Raw genomic sequence first — 17,307 nt, forward strand, 5'->3', positions numbered from 1 at the left:
CGGCCGCGGCACTACGAAATTGACACGCCTCGCTGCCGCACGGCTCATCCCGACAGGGGTCCTTTTCGAAAGGACCCCGCCTACTTCCAAGTCCACTTATTCCCATGAGCTGATGGGAATAAGGGGACTTCAAAGTAGGCAGGGTCCTTTTGAAAAGGAGCCCTGTCAGGACGAGCCGTGTGGCGGCGAGGCGCGTCAATTTTGTAGTGCTGCGGCCGCCCGCATGCTAGTGAAGCGCTGAATATGTATTTCAGCGCTTCATTAGTAAGCTTCAAAATGGCCATTTGCATGGCCATTTTGAAGTTTAGGGCTAGTGTAGACATGGCCATAAAGTGGAGAAGTCTGTGATGGAAATAGGTAAAAGATCCATCAACACTGGAAAATGTACTGTAATGATCAATTCTTCACTGGCAGTCATGCTGAATACATAACCTAATAGGACTTTTCCACCTCCGTTTTCCGTGATTCTGTGGTAAAATTCGAAGGCAAATGAACAACTGTTCACTACTACCCTAGCTTTTATTGCTAGTAGGAGAATGCTTACTATTACCCAAGCTAATCACAGTGTAATATAACTTTAGCATTTTATAGTGAGTATTATTGTAGGTACATATCACTATAACATAGTACTTTCATTTTGAGCCCATCATGGTGCTGTTACTATTTTCTAGCAAAGCAGGTTAACTTTAAAGGGGGAAAATGAGTGGGAGGCCTAGTGCTCGGTTATATCTCTAGTGGTTCCTGCTTTAGGGGGTTTATGATGAAAGCTGATTTTCATTACTGCTTCACAATAGCAGCTGGGATTTGCTCTGGTGTGTGTCATTTGCAGTCTGAGGCTCTCCAGAGTTCTTAAATGCTCAGCCTTTCATATACCATGGCATTTAGTCTTGGTCTCATATCTTCAGCCGTTTATAATTCCACTGAAAATATTTGTTGGCTAGGTCAGTGATTAGTGAATGTCAGCATTCTGATGGGATATGAGGGAATGAAAGGGATTTTCATTGACACTGGAGTTTTCATAAGCAGGATTCCTAGAACTCGTCAACAGTTGGAGGGAATGTCCAGATTCAGGTTATGTGCCTATGAAAGGAAACAAGAACCAGCATGGTTTACCTATGTGAGCTACTCAGAACTGAAACCCAGAGGCTAGGCCCTTGCTTACTCCCTTCCAGGAGCAAATGGATATAAAATTAGCAAGGAGAGGAATGTGAAAGGAATGAATGGAATCTTGTCTCTACACCCTTTGCCTCCATTTGTTGACTAGAACAACTGATGCAGCATGCTGTAATGAGAAAGAAAACTACTCACTGCTGGTCATCAATATCTCCTACCACATAAGAGCATGGGAGGAGCAGGGAAGCAATTGTGATGTTGACCCCCTGCAGCTGCTCCCAGGATGTTTCAGTTCACACACCACCATGTTCAGAGCTGTGTGTAAACCTGTCACTTAGGCATTAAAGGTTATTTGGGAACCCAATCTTTGTAATTAACTAAAGCGAAGGTGCAGTCATACAGCAATTTAGAGTTTAGTTTAAAAATATAGATCATAGTTCTTGGATTACAAGGGCAGAAAAGAATATTGTGATAATATAATCTGATCTTTTGTATAACACATGCCAGAGAACTTCCTCAGTTTAATTTCCAGGGCATATATTTTAGAAAAATATGCAAACAAAATTACTAGTGATGGAGAATCCACTGCAACCCTTAGTACATTGTTCAAATGATTTATTACTCACAGTATTAAAATGCCTTTTTTCTCATCTAAATTTCTCTAGTTCCAACTTCTAGCCATTGAATCATATTATATCTTTTTCACCTAGATTGAAGAGTCCATTATTAAAATATGTGTTCTGTATGTGGGTACCTATGGACTGTAAAAATGTTATCTCTGCTTTCAAAGTCTAAATATATTACATCAACACAATCACGATTATCAACCACATTTGTCATCTTATCAAAAACAAACAAACAAATAGATTAGTTTCATAGGCCTATTTTCCATAAACTCAGGTTGATTACCATTAATTATATTACCCTTCTTTAATATCCGTATAGAATTAATTTCAAACTGAGAAGACTAAAGTTACTTGGGTCTTCCATTTTAACCTTTTTAAATATTGGCACAACATGAGCTTTCTTCCAGTCTTCTGAAATTCCCCTGGAGTTTCAAGACTTATTGAAAATCAATATAAATAGTCCAACAAGCACCCCAGAAAGGGCTTTTAGAACGCTTGGAAGTCAAAAAAAGTATACTTGTTTAACCTTCTCCTGAGATACTAATGGAATGGAAATCATGACCTGAATGATTGGGACAGAAGAATCCCAAGCATTGTTATAGGCTAGAGATGGACTGGCTAAGCAGCAGTACAGTGGAAAGGGATCTAAGGATTATAGTAGATGAATTGCTGGATAAGAGTAAACAGTGTGCCCTTGTAGCCAAGAAGGCTAATGGCATACTGGGGTGCATTAGGAGGAGTATTTCGAGCAGATCTAGAAAAGTTGTTCCCCTCTATTTGGCACTGGTGAGGCCACATCTGGAATACTGTGTCCAGTTTTGGGCCTCCAAGTATAGATGTGCTGGAGCAGGTTCAGTGGAGGGCAACAACAATGATTGAGGGGCTGGAGTACATGACCTGTGAGGAGAGGCTGAGGGATTTGGCCTTATTTAGTTTGCAGAAGAGAAGACTGAGGAGTGATTTAATAGCAGCCTTCAACTTCCTGAAGATGGCAGAGAGAAACTGTTCTCAGTGGTGACAGACAGCTGAACAGGGAGTAACGGTCTGAAGTTACAGAAGGAGAGGGGTAGGTTAGATATTAGGAAAAACTATTTCACCATGAGTTTGGTGGAGAATTGGAATGTGTTGCCTAGAGAGGTGGTAGAATCTCCATCCCTAGAGGTCTTTAAGTCCCGACTGACTGGGACAACTTAACTGGGGGTTGATCCTGCTTTAGGCAGGGGACTGGACTTGATGACATCCTGAGGTCCTTTCCAGCCCTATGATTCTAAGATTCTATGATCTGAATTTATCATCTGGCTTTTTCCCAAATACAGAATAGAGATATTTATTGAACACTTCTGTTTTTTCTGTATTATTTTTGATAAATATTTTATTTCCATCTAGTAATGGACAAATACTATTGTTTGGATACTTTTTGTTCCAAATACATTTTTAAAAAACGTTCTTCTTGTCCTGAACTCTGCTGGTCTCTTTGTGTCCCTTTCTACCATTATTATTTGTATAAATCCTACTTCTTTTTTCATTACTATCAACTTCCCCTTTCTTTTATTTGTGTGCGTGCATTTGTCTGTATGTATATCACACTACATGCCACACTATCCATGTGTCTACACTAGTGTAACCCTTCTGCCAGAAGGAGTTTGCAGCAACCAGGGCTGGGTTCATCATCTAGGGGTTCCTTTTCATCCATCTCACACAGAACCAGTTCGAGCCTGCACCGAGTAGCCTGGGAAATTCACACACCCTGGGCGCCTCAAAGAGGCAATGCTTCCCCAATCTGAAGCACAGATTCTGAGTATGGAAAAGAAACTTTTAATGAAAGAGGCAGAAAAGTTAACTGGTATAAGCTTGGGAAAATACCACACCCAGAGTTCATAACCAACCCCTCAAGTAACTGTCCCAGCTCGAATGGATTGAGCAGTGTCCTTGGCCTCTCTGGCTCACCAGTCCAATAATGTAAACAGTCAGTCCACACACCCAAACATTCTCCGTACCCACACTTCAAATGCCCTACTTACAACTCAGTCCGGTCCGTGCAGGCCCTGACACAACACTCTGGAGCATTCCCTCACTGAACCCGAGGCAATGCCCCCCCTTACACTGGTCCGGCATTCCACTTGCTCCCTGCCAGCTGCCCCACTGGCCATCCACAGGTTGTGCCATCTGTCTGCCTTCTACTCCTCTTATTGGACATCTGCTGGTTGCACCATCTGTCCATCTGCTGCTCCTCCTACCAGCCAGCTGCCAGTCACACCTTCTGTCCCTCTGCTGCTCCTCCCACCAGTTGCACTGTCCACCTTCTTCTGTCTTGTGGGTTTTGTTGGAAACAAAACCCTGTGATTCCAGCTCCTAGTGATTTTAGCTCATAGTAGCATTCAGCTCTGGGCCTAGCCACAGCATCTCAGTGTCCACCAAGGTAGATTTTCACAGAAAAATTATACAACAATTTTAGGTCACCCTGTGAGCAATGGGGGGAAAACTAATCCAACCACTCTTACAGCTATATAACCAAAAGGCTTCTTCCCAGGTGGTCTAACTATTATATCTCCCCCTTTTTTTTTCCCTCCCTCCCTCACTAACTCCCTCCCCCTCCCCCCAACACACAATGATTTGAGGGGTGGAACCCTCCGTAATCCATATCTTACACAGTAATGATGACTGCCCTGTACCCCCTCCCCAAAAACGTCAAGCATTGTTGAGACACCACAGCTCTTACACTGGGTGATAGCATAAATTTTGACTTTGCAACAACATGTTGTCCACAAGAGACAAAACCTCCTTGCTTTGCCTGCTCCCAGCAGGCTTTACTTACAAACATTATATATGCACACCCTTTGCATTTTCTTGCAAATTATCTCTGCAGAACACATTCCCCAACTCCTTCAGCAGGATTGAGCTCCTGCTGGAACATTTCTTACAGCAGGAACTAACTTTTCCTTTACTTCGAAGTTAACTTCAAAGTAGGGAGCCAAATTTGAAGTCCCTACTCCATTTCTGGGAATGGAGCAGTGCCCTACTTAGAAGTTTAATTTTGAAGTAGGGTGTGTGTAGACACTCAGCTTTGAAGTTGCTTATTGTGACATTGTACTTCAAAGTAAGTAACTGCAGTAAGTAACTTCAAAGTTACTCACTAAAAGAGGAAAAAGCATCTTTGCAGGCAGGCTTGCAAACCTAGTGAGGAGGGCTTTAAACTAGGTTTGTCGGGGGAAGGTGACACAAGCCTGGAGGTAAGTGGGGAAGGAGGAGGAAACAATCAAGTGGGTTTCCTGGGTGAAGAGGAGAAAGTGGGCCAATCGGCCCCTTCTCTAAGATGCTTGTACACTAATGCCAGAAGCCTGGGGAACAAACAGGAAGAATTAGAGGCCCTGGCACAGTCACACAAGTATGAGGTGGTTGCTATAACGGAGACTTGGTGGGATGATTCACATAACTGCAGCACGGTCATGGAAGGTTATAAATTCTTTAGGAAGGACGGACAGGGCAGAAAAGGAGGAGGAGTTGTGCTCTATGTGAGGGAACAGTATGATTGCTCAGAGCTCCAGTATGAGGAAGGAGAAAATCCAGTTGAGTGTTTTTGGGTTAAGCTTAGAGGTGGAAGTAACAGATGTGATGTTGTAGTTGGTGTCTGTTATAGGCTGCCAGATCAGGGAGAGGAGATAGCTGAGGCTTTCTTCAGGCAGCTTAGTGCAGCTTCCAAATCACAGGCCCTGGTTCTCATGGGAGACTTTAATCATCCAGACATTTGTTGGGAGACCAATAATCAGCACACAGACAATCCAGGAAGTTTTTGGAGAATATTGGGGATAACTTCTTGGTACAAGTGCTGAAGGAACCAACCAGGGGCCATGCACAACTTGACCTGTTGCTCACAAACAGGGAAGAACTAGTAAAAGAAATCGAAGTGGGAGGGAACCTGGGCTGCAGTGACCATGAGATCGTAGATTTCAGGATCCAGATGAAAGGAAGAAGGGTGGGCAGTAACATACAGACCCTTGATTTCAGAAGAGCAGACTTTGACTCCCTAAGAGACTGGATGAGCAGGATCCCTTGGGAAACGAAGATGAAGGGGAAAAGAGTTGACCAGAACTGGAAGTATTTTAAAGAAGTCTTACTGAAGGCACAGGAACAAACAATCCCGCTGTGTAGTAAGAAATGCAAACATGGTAGGCAACCAGCTTGGCTTAACAGGGAAATCCGTAGTCAGCTTAAATTCAAAAAGGATGCATACAAGAAATGGAAACGAGGACAGTTGACTAAGGAGGAGTATAAACATACGGCTGGAGAATGCCGGACAGTAATTGGGAAAGCGAAAGCACAACTGGAACTGCAGCTGGCAAGGGACGTGAAAAGTAACAAGAAGGGTTTCTACAGGCATGTGAACAATAAACAGGTTATCAGAGAAGGTGTGGGGCCATTAGTGGATGAGGGAGGTAACCTAGTGACAGATGATGCAGGAAAAGCTGAAGTACTCAATGCTTTTTTTGCCTCAGTCTTCACAGACAAAGTCAACTTCCCAATGATGGTCCTAGATGTTGCAGTATGGGAAGGTGGAGGGCAGCCATCTGTGGGGAAGGAACAAATTCTGAGCTATCTAGAAAAACTAGATGTGCACAAGTCCATGGGTCTGGATTTAATGCACCCCAGGATACTGAGGGAATTGTCAGAGGTCATTGCTGAACCTTTGGCCATTATCCTTGAAGACTCTTGGAGACCGGGGAACATACCGGATGACTGGAAGAAGGCAAATGTAGTGCCCATCTTTAAAAAAAGAAAGAAGGACAATCGAGGGAACTATAGATGTGTCAGCCTTACCTCAATCCCTGGGAAAATAATGGAGGGAATCCTCAAGGAATCTATTTTGAAGCACTTGCAAGAGGGGAAAGTGATCAAAAGTAGCGAACATGGATTCACCAGGGGCAAGTCCTGCCTCACCAATCTGATCAGCTTCTATGACGAGGTAACAAGCTCTGTGGAAATGAGGAAGTCAGTGGATGTGATATACCTTGACTTCAGCAAGGCTTTTGACACGGTCTCCCACAACATTCTTGTCCATAAGTTAAGGGAATATGGATTGGATCCTTGGACTATCAGATGGATAGAAAGCTGGCTTGATGGTCGGGCCCAACAGGTAGTGGTCAATGTCTCAATATCTGGATGGTGGTCTGTTCCAAGCAGAGTGCCGCAAGGCTCAGTTCTGGGGCTGGTGTTATTCAACATCTTTATTAATTACCTGGATGAGGGACTGGGTTGCACCCTCAGCAAGTTTGCAGATGACATAAAACTAGGGGGAGAGGTAGATACGTTGGAGGTTAGAGAGAGAATCCAGAGGGACCTGGATAAATTGGAGGACTGGGCCAAAAGAAATCTGATGCGGTTCAATAAGGAGAAGTGTAGAGTCCTGCACCTGGGGAGGAAGAATCCCAAACATTGTTACAGGCTGGGGACTGACTGGTTCAGCAGCAGTACGAAGGAAAGGGACCTAGGGGTTATGGTGAATGAAAGGCTGGATATGAGTAAAGAGTGTGCCCTTGTAGACAAGAAAGCTAACGGCATACTGTGGTGCATTCGGAGGAGCATTTCGAGCAGATCTAGAGAAGTAGTTATTCCTCTTTAATCGGCACTGGTGAGGCCACATCTGGAATATTGTGTCCAGTTTTGGGCCTCCCAGTATAAAAAGGATGTGGAGTTGCTAGAGCAGGTTCAGCGAAGGGCAACAAAAATGATTAAGGGTCTGGAGCACAAGACCTATGAGGATAGGCTGAGGGATTTGGGCTTGTTTAGTTTACAGAAGAGAAGACTTAGAGGTGATTTAATAGCAGCCTTCAACTTATTGAAGGTGAGCTCTAAAGAGGATGGTGAAAAACTGTTCTCAGTGGTGTCCGATGGCAGAACAAGGAGTAATGGTCAGAAGTTGAAGAGGGAAAGGTGTAGGTTAGATATTAGGAAAAGCTACTTCACCAGGTGGGTGGTGAAGCATTGTAATGCGTTGCCTAGAGAGATGGTAGATTCTCCATCCCTTGAGGTTTTTAAGTCCCGACTTGACAAGGTCCTGGCTGGGATGACTTAGTAGGGGTTGATCCTGCTTGAAGCAGGGAGCTGGACTAGATGACCTCCTGAGGTCCCTTCCAGCCCTATGGTGCTATGATTCTGTGAAAGTTATTTTTGTAGTGTAGACACACCTTATATGTACATAATATTTATAGCTACATTCAGTTTCTCCAAAAGCTGATTTTTTGTTTTTGTTTTTGTTTTGTTTTTGTTTTCATTTTTGTTTTAAACCAGTACAGCCTTTTTCCTCCTTTGTGGGATTATGGATTTTTTGGTATTTAGTAAAGTGTTACGCAACAATTTCAAGTTATCATGCACATTTGTTCTCAGTAACTTCTTCCTCTCAGCTGATCTGATTTACAATTGTTTCCAGCTTTCTGCAGTTGGCACACATACATATATTATTGGCCTGGATTTTATCCTCTCTGCTTGTTACAAATGTGATCACGACACATTTATTTTTAGTTATTTGATGAAGTCCAATATAGATTTATTCAAGTTAGATGAATTTTTTTTTTTTTAATTTGGTGATTGTCATCTGTAATATTTAGAAATTCCACTGACGGATCATGATGATGATGATGGTGATGATTAGTTCTAACAGCATGAGACTTCAATCATATGTCATTCACGTTGAAATTTCCTATGGTCAGAGAGGTTTTTTTCCATACCCATCATAGCCAGAAGTATAAGGAGCCAGTCATCCTGTTCAGTGGTTTAATTCAGTGGTCTGTAACAGACAGCAGCTGACATTCCATCCTGGGCTTAATGTGTTAGCACATTGATCCATATTCATTTGAGATAATTTTCTTTGGCATTACCAGTGGCTTGGAAATAGGTATTGCTTTTTTGGAGAAAAAGTATTTCTCCCTCTTCTCTTTTGCCCATCTGATACTTCCTAAATCTATATACAGAGGGCAGATTTCCTCTATAAGAACAGGTCCATCTAAGCTATGTAATTTGGGTTACTTTTCTAGCATAACTCAAATTAATATAGCTTAGGTCTACCTAATGTAGGGTCCATGTTGCTGGGGGTTGACAGAAAAAATCTTCCCTTAATTACCTCATTCTGCTGGAGTACTGGAGTCAACAAGAAATCTATCTGTGGTCGACGTAGTATGTCTTTACTAGACTTGCTAAATCGGCAGCTGGTGGATTGATTACTGCAGCATCAATCCACCCTGTAGTGGAGACAAGCCCTTAGTGCTTTTAACATTCTAGTCATGAGAATCTTCCCACTGGTTTTCTATAATATCAGCTAGATCAAATTTATGCTCATAAATGACTAATTCCAATTCCTCTTGTGTGTTACCCTGGTCCAAAGATTGGTGTCTGTTAAATTAAATATTTTTTCCTCTTTTGTCATATGGTTACTTGATTAATTTTTCCACCATCTCATTTTTGTCTGCATCATATCTGCCCTTTGTATATGTTTTCTTTTTGATATTACTTTAACAGCCTTCTGACTACTCTTTGCAGCCTGTCTGCAGTTGGTCTCCCTTCTGCTCAGGTGGAGGCCATTCAAACTATAATACAGCCCCCTCTCTGAGTAGAAGATGGAGCAACAGTCACCAAAACCCAAACACTCTCCTTTTTCCCACTTACCTAGCCTTCTTACCTTACCTTTCCCACTTACCTTCTGCCTTCTGTCTTTCTTTGGGATATGAAGAATCTCAGAGAAGAACGCAGTTGTGGTTGGTCCTGCTCTGAGCAGGGTGTTGGACTAGATGACCTCTTAATGTTTCTTCTAAACCTAATCTTCTATTGTTCTAATATTGTTTGGACATTTTTCTTCATCATTCTCCTGAGTTTCCTGGGCTACGTCTACACGTGCACCCAACTTCGAAATAGCTTATTTCGATGTAGCAACATCGAAATAGGCTATTTCGATGAATAACGTCTACACGTCCTCCAGGGCTGGCAACGTCGATGTTCAACTTCGACGTTGCTCAGCCCAACATCGAAATAGGCACAGTGAGGGAACGTCTACACGCCAAAGTAGCACACATCGAAATAAGGGAGCCAGGCACAGCTGCAGACAGGGTCACGGGGCGGACTCAACAGCAAGTCGCTCCCTTAAAGGGCCCCTCCCAGACACACTTTCATTAAACAGTGCAAGATACACAGAGCCAACAACTAGTTGCAGACCCTGTATATGTAGCACGGACCCCCAGCTGCAACAGCAGCAGCCAGAAGCCCTGGGCTAAGGGCTGCTGCCCACGGTGACCACAGAGCCCCGCAAGGGCTGGAGAGAGAGTATCTCTCAACCCCCCAGCTGATGGCCGCCATGGAGGACCCCGCTATTTCGATGTTGCGGGACGCGGATCGTCTACACGTCCCTACTTCGATGTTGAACGTCGAAGTAGGGCGCTATTCCCATCCCCTCATGGGGTTAGCGACTTCGACGTCTCGCCGCCTAACGTCGATTTCAACTTCGAAATAGCGCCCAACACGTGTAGACGTGACGGGCGCTATTTCGAAGTTACTGCCGCTACTTCGAAGTAGCGTGCACGTGTAGACGCAGCTCTGATGTCATTAGGTATATGCAAGATATCCTTCAATAAAATGTCATTAGTGCTAATATGAACATGACCAGTGGTCTTTCTCATCAGATTCAAAACCTTATCTTCGTCAGCTTCAAAACCTTATTTAATCTTAGTGTTATATGTTAAGTCTTAGTTCCCGGAAGGAAGAACAACATACTGTTGTTCTCGTATCTCTTGAATAATGTTCATCCATTTCTTTCAAGTACAGAATACCTAACAAGGTTTAAAACAAAAAGCAGTCATGTAGCACTTTAAAGACAGAATACCTAACAAGGATTGTTCATCCTCCTTGGATGGCTAGAGATGTCTTTATGGGCAATCTTGTTTTAATTACAGATTTTGTCCAACTGCCCCATGTAAATATATTTGTCCTGTAATCTCTATATTCCATTGGACAAGCTAAATCTTGAATAATATGTCCCACAGTTTCTGAGCTGAGGATGTGGGTATTGATTGCAAACATACATCTGTATGAAATTTCCCCCCTAATTTATCTTGTTTCTGGTGTCAAAAATCTTCCTATCCCTGTCTACCTAAAGCCACATAGAATACTGCCATGACCTTTTGCTTCTGGTGGTTACAAACCACTAGCCTTCCTCTCTGTCTTCCTCTTTCTCACCAGTCCCTTGATGCCTAGCTCCTTTCTCCCTTGAACCCGTGGACCAGTGACTTAAAAGGGCCCTTTCAATTGCTCTCAGAGTCCCACACAGCATGGTGCAAGCAGCACTGAGGGCTGGCCTAGGGACCTTTAGAGTTGACTAGAAGACAAAGAAGATTGGTTGCCCTAGTCCTTCCCCTTCTGTCCAAATCCCTGCCCCATGGGCATAGACAGCAAATCCGGTTGATAAAATGCCATACAATTCCCTTGCCAAAAGCAAAGGACTGACCCCTCCATCAGAGTCTGCCAACTGTGAATTAAATGTGTGGAAGTAGGATCCTTTCTCTTTCCTCCGGAGTAGGTGTAATAAAGAAAGAGGTGGCAATGTTCATGTGCAAAAATGGTAGACTGTGATTTAGGGATTGATTACAAAAGAAAGAGAAAAGAGGAGATAACCTACTGCAGATTTAACAAATACAAAGTTAACCACTGTGAGTGACAGTGACAAAAAGGCAATTGAAGCCCAGGCCCACCTAATCAACCCCCTGGCTTCAGTAATTTAAAATGGTGTAAAAATCATTACTACTATTACATTGACCTTTCATTCTTTAGGACTTGGTGGTGGCAATGGTAAAGGTGCCCAGGACCTTTTACTCTCAGGCTGATTTAGAGCCCTTGGGGATGACCACTAAGGAATCCCACCATGTTTCTGTCCCAGATTAGTGGTCAAAGAGGTTTCGAAGTCTGGTAATGGTATGAGGAAATGTGATGGTAAGGATGGTAATCCTCTTTTTTCCTTCATGGCAGGCACTGCTTAGATTGTCCCTCATTGTCAGGGGATAAGAATAGATGGCAGGAGTCACACAATGCAAAAAAGGATAGGCTTTCCTTGCAAATGCTCTCTGGATTAATAATATCTTCCACTAATTTCAGTAATTTACTCATTATCCAAGCTCATATCTGGTTTAGTTGAAGCGTTCCCTGCACACTCAGATCCCTTTCAGTCCCCTGCGGTGCTCTCAGCCTGCCCACCAGAGCCCTTTCTCACAGCCCATTTGATCTCGAGTCATCAGATGTGCCTCTTCTTCCCTTAAAGTGGAGAATTTCCTCTTAAGTGCTGGGAAGTGTCAAATCCTTCTCTCCAGGTACATCAACACTGCAATCAGAAATATGATTGCAGCACCTCCTTGAGCTAGCTTCAAGCTAGATAGCTTAGTTAACCGTAGCAGTGCAGACACAGCAGCAGAGTCTGTACAAACACATCCCAGACCATATGGATGCAGTTGCGTTCACTCATGCTGCTGCCCCAGGATGATGTAAGTTTAATGCTATTGTGACTTAAGCCAGCTTGATCTAAGATAGCTCAAGAGTTCTAACCCTGCTGCCATCACACCCCTGACTGCTACCAGCTGCCTGCTTATAGGACAAACATGTACTATAGTACTACAGTACTCCAGTCTGTTGTGAACACCATACTTCAGACTCGATATTTTGTGGAAATTCATTGGCCATAACAAATAAAGCTCCATCCACCAGCTACACAAAGAATTGTAAAATCACAGAACTGGAAGGAATCTCATGAGGTAATCAAGTCCAGTCTTCTCAATTCACAGATGTATGAAGCTGGATCTAGATCACCATTGGCAGGTGTTTTTCTCGTTTGTTCCTAGTACTCTCCAGTAGCAGACAGCATTCCAGTATTTAAACTCTTTTCAATAACAGATCAGATCATTTTAAGAATATATATGTGAGCTTTCTCTTACTTACGTTTGTTAACAAGCAAATTTGTCAAAACAGGGTGCGGAAGCATTGATCTAAGATGTTGAAAAATCTCTGTTCAAAACTGTAATTGCAACTCTCCATGCAGACCTACCGAAATATCACCTTATTTGAAATACTTCAACTATAGCATGCAGCCAGGACATTATCAAGGGAAATCCTGCAGGTTAAGTATCCTAAAACAACATGGCGGTGACTACACTGCCCCACTCCCTTTCGGAAGGGGCATGCAAATGAGGTCAGTGAGCAATGCAAATAAGGAATGGGTATAAACATCTCATGCCTCTTTTGCATAGTTGCATGGAATCTCAATTCTAGAAGAGCTGATTTCGAAAGCCAAAACAGCTGTGTTGATGGGGTTCATTCACAAAGAAACTGCTTTTGAAAGCACCTTTCTTCTACAAGGCTGTTTTGGCTGTTGAAATCAGCTCTTCTGGAACCGAACTCCCACATGGGTATGCAAATGAGGCATGAGATATTTAAATCAGTGTCTCATTTGCATTTCTGATCAGCCATATTTGCATGCCTCTTACGAAAGAGAGGGACAGTGCAGCCACATCCCCTATGTAGAACAACGGTATGAGCAATCACATTTCCAACTGAGGTCTGTACTTATAAATGTCAGTCTGTATTAGAAATGAGATTGATCTGATGAAGAGGGTCTGTCCCACAAAAGCTTATCACCGAATAAATCATTTTGTTAGTCTTCAAAGTGCTACGTTTCTGCTGCTTTTTTTCTTTGTTAGCATACAGACTAATATGGCTATCTCTCTGTTACCATTCTAAATGGAATCAAGTTAACTAAGAAAGGAGCATCTGGGCCTAATTTCTAAAGGAGAGCTGAATTGGGGAAAAAAAATCCTGAGGAGAAAGTATGCTCCTGGGTAAGGAAGTTCCCACTGAACCATTAACACTGAAACATCTTTTCAGGAATGAAGAAAGGGAGAGGGCCTGGGGAGAGGGGACCCAGGCTGATGCTGGCCCAGGGAGAAGGGGCTTGGGGAGAAGAAGCCTGCAGGGAGAGGGTCTGGTGAGAGGGGGCTTCAAGGGACGGGGCCCGGCACAGCCCAGCATATCCCCACGGGAGTGCCCAACCTCCGTCCTATGCAGGTTGTGAAGGCCATCAAGGCAATGCTGCCCCAGAGGCTCATCCATGTCGTGGACCTGGATGTGGCCATTGCCTGCTTCAAGGGGTTTGTGTTCCCAAAGTATTTTGGCACCCTGGATGGGACCAAGCTGGGACCTATGTCAACCACAAGGGCTACCATTTAATAGTGCTCCTGGTGCTGGTGGACTTTAGAGGGTGATTCCAGGACATCTATGTGAGCTGGGTGGGCCAGACCCATGATACCCACACATCATGGATTCTGGTCTCTGCCTTTGCATGGAGGCTGGAAAATATGTCCCCACCCCACTGCAAGGAGCTCCAGGTTGGGGACCTGACCAGTCAACTCTCCATGGTGGCAGATGCCACATACACCTTGCAGCCCTGGCTGATATGTCCCTACACCCAGCATCCCAATCCCAGATGGAGGTCTTTAATGTCAGGCTGAATCAGGTCTGCAACATGGTGGAGCAGGTCTTTCGGCACCTGAAGGGGTGGTGGTGCTGCCTACTCACGCAGCTGGAGGCCAGACTCTGGAATGACCCCCAGGTGGTGGGTACCTGTTGTGTCTTCCACAATATTGTGGAGGGCAAGGGTGAGGTGTTTCCCTTGGGTAGTCTGGCCCCTGCTACATTCAGCTGGCCTCTGTCCCAGGCTGACAGGCTCAGTAGGACAGGATCCATACTCAGGAGGCCCTCCGGAAGAGCTTCATGCAGGGCCCAGGTGTCCCCCAATCACAGGCACCCCACACAGGCCCCTCTCCACATACATCACTCACCATTTCCCTGACATGACCCCACCCCGTACACATGCACGCCCTACCACCAACTCCCCATGAAGAGCACACAACACAGGGGTGATGCAAAAATAAAACTTTAACAAATACTACAAATCATATCATGTGTCCAACCAGCAAACAAACACTATATACAGTGGGAAATGTGGGCAAATCATGAACACTGAGGGTTGGGCCACAGGAGACTCAAACTGGAGGGGGAAGGGGGCCACAACCTGAGGGGTGCTACTCTGGGGTGGGAGTGGATGGCCACGAGCACCATTGGCCTGGGATCCCCTCCCACCCCAGTACAGGGTCTGCAGTGGGACTGGGAAAAGGGTAGGCATCATGGGAAGGTAGGGTCAATGGGGGGCAGTGGGAGTGGCTCATCAGGGACACAGAAGCAGGAGTGGGCTCAGCAGGGGGGACCAGAGTGGATGCAGGGTTGCGTTCAGTGGGGGAGCAGGAGCAGGTGCAGCAGGGTGGAGCAGTCAGGCCAGGAGCCCTGTGTGCTCCTCCTGCAGAACTGCTGTGATGTCACCCACGTGGCCCAACATGATGTCCCAAGCGGTCCTCTGCCATGTGCACTCAGCCTTGTCTATCCAGGAGGGGGCTCATCATCTGGGGAGCTGCCTGGCTGCCTGAGAGCCTGGTAAGGCCTCTGAGAAGGGGACCTGAGGCTCCTGGGGGGCCTGGCTCCTGCCCATGTTGGGTATCTGGCCTGCAGGGATGGCTAGAAGGGTATGCTGTGCCTGGCTTGTAGTCTTTCTAAGAGCAGGCTGTCAGCTTCCTGCCACTGGGTTTCTGGGTCCCTGCAGCAGTAAACATGGCTAGATGGAGGGAGCATAGAGCTCTGCTGCTCCTGGCCAAGGTGTCTCTGCGTGCTAGCTGGCCAGCATGATGGCGGACTCCTCTTTCAAAAGAGAGGCCCGCGGCACTTCTACACAAGTTTGTTTTCCGCAAGACTCTTTTGAAAGGGGCCGCTTTTCCTGGTGTGGGATCAGAGGAGCACTTTTGGAAGGAGTGCTTCGTTCTTTCAATTTCCTTTAGAAGGGTGTGCTTTGTGCGTAGATATTTTGCATGCTGTTCTGAAAATGTCCTATTTTTTATTTTCCTTTCGAAAGACCGTGCTAGTGTAGACACAGCTATACCATCCTACTTCCAAAAGGTTAAATTGTGATTTTTCTAGGCAATATGGGTAAAAGGAGAGGGGCAAGTGATGAGATTACTTTAGTACAGCATTTACCAAACTGTGTTCCGTGGAACACTCCTGTTCCATGTGATGTAAAACATTCTGTGATGTTAGTGATATTTTCCTTCTAAAATATTAAATGTAAAATTAGGTGTGTTTCGAACTACAAAGGTATTTGAACAGATTTTTTATTGCAGGCATATTAATATTTATAACACATTCATAATAATATATTTGTTATTATGAGATTCATGCCAAAAGCATCAGAGTTAATTTGGATGGTTTCGGCACGAATCGTGTTCAGAGAATTTACATGGTGGTGCAGCTGATATGTGGATCCAGCTTTCCAGCATCATTCCTAATATTAAGTGGATTTGTGACCAAAAGATGCGAAAACACTGTTTCCATTTCAAACACTGTCAAATGTTACTTATTTTTATTTTCCAGTAGTTTTCTGTAAAAAATAACACATTTATAAAAACACAAAAATTAAAAATATTTTTCTATAACTAATTTGTTTTGCATTTATTTTTCATAAAAATGTTTTGAAGCTTTAAGGAAGGACAGTCCTTTTTTGAACAATATTGTCCTTTCAATTTTTGTACAAAAGAACAACACTAATCATCCACCTTTTGGCTGTTATATTGATGTTTTGTTTTGGGTTTGTACTTATCTTTAGTTTTCATACTTTATTATATCAGAAGGACATTCGTTTATACAGATGATTTTCTCTTGTTGTTTTTTTGTTGTTTGTAAAATATCACATCTAAAACCCCCTCTTTTAAATCAACTTCTGAGCATTACATGTGGCAATTTTTTGGTATGAAATGCTCCCTTTCTCCCCCTGGCCCCCTCTGGCCAGCATGTATGTGTCCTGTCAAGATATTCCAAGACCAGAAATGTTGGATGGCCAAATTAGTTTGGGAAATGCTTATCTCGTGTTACATCTAAATCCTTTGAAATGGGGCAAACACATGCAATAATTTTAATTGTACAATTAAAATTGATAAAAGAAACATTACCAAACTGTTTCTTTTTAACCCTGTTCTTTAGATGCATCTGACAAGATTTACATGTATGCATTCATTTAGGCATGAAAAATGGGATCCAGATCAGAATCAAATAGGAATATTGTTGATATGTACCACTTCATGTAGTATATTTGAAGAGGCTGTAATCCCAGTGAGGTTGGATCAGAAATGAAGGACGATACAATCCTAATTCTGCAGCCCTGTATCGCCTCTCTAATGACAGAGAAGCTGTGTATTAGAGTTTATAAGGAAACTTACAATGTGTGGAGACTATTTGAAGAAAACATCGGCTAAGTTTTTCTTTCCAACTGTTACTACTTACAGAAAGTCAGCAGTATGAGAAGAACTTAAAATCCTATTAGGCAATTCCGATTATTTTCTGTAATTTGACATGAAAGTCTTTTTGTTAGCTACTTTCATATTGTATTAGCTATAAAGAAGGAATGAAGAAGTAGATTCTGGCTGCTAGCCAAGTCTGAGCCGCCGTGCTA

Source organism: Carettochelys insculpta, chromosome 1, assembly GCF_033958435.1.
Source record: "Carettochelys insculpta isolate YL-2023 chromosome 1, ASM3395843v1, whole genome shotgun sequence".
NCBI lineage: Eukaryota > Metazoa > Chordata > Testudines > Carettochelyidae > Carettochelys > Carettochelys insculpta.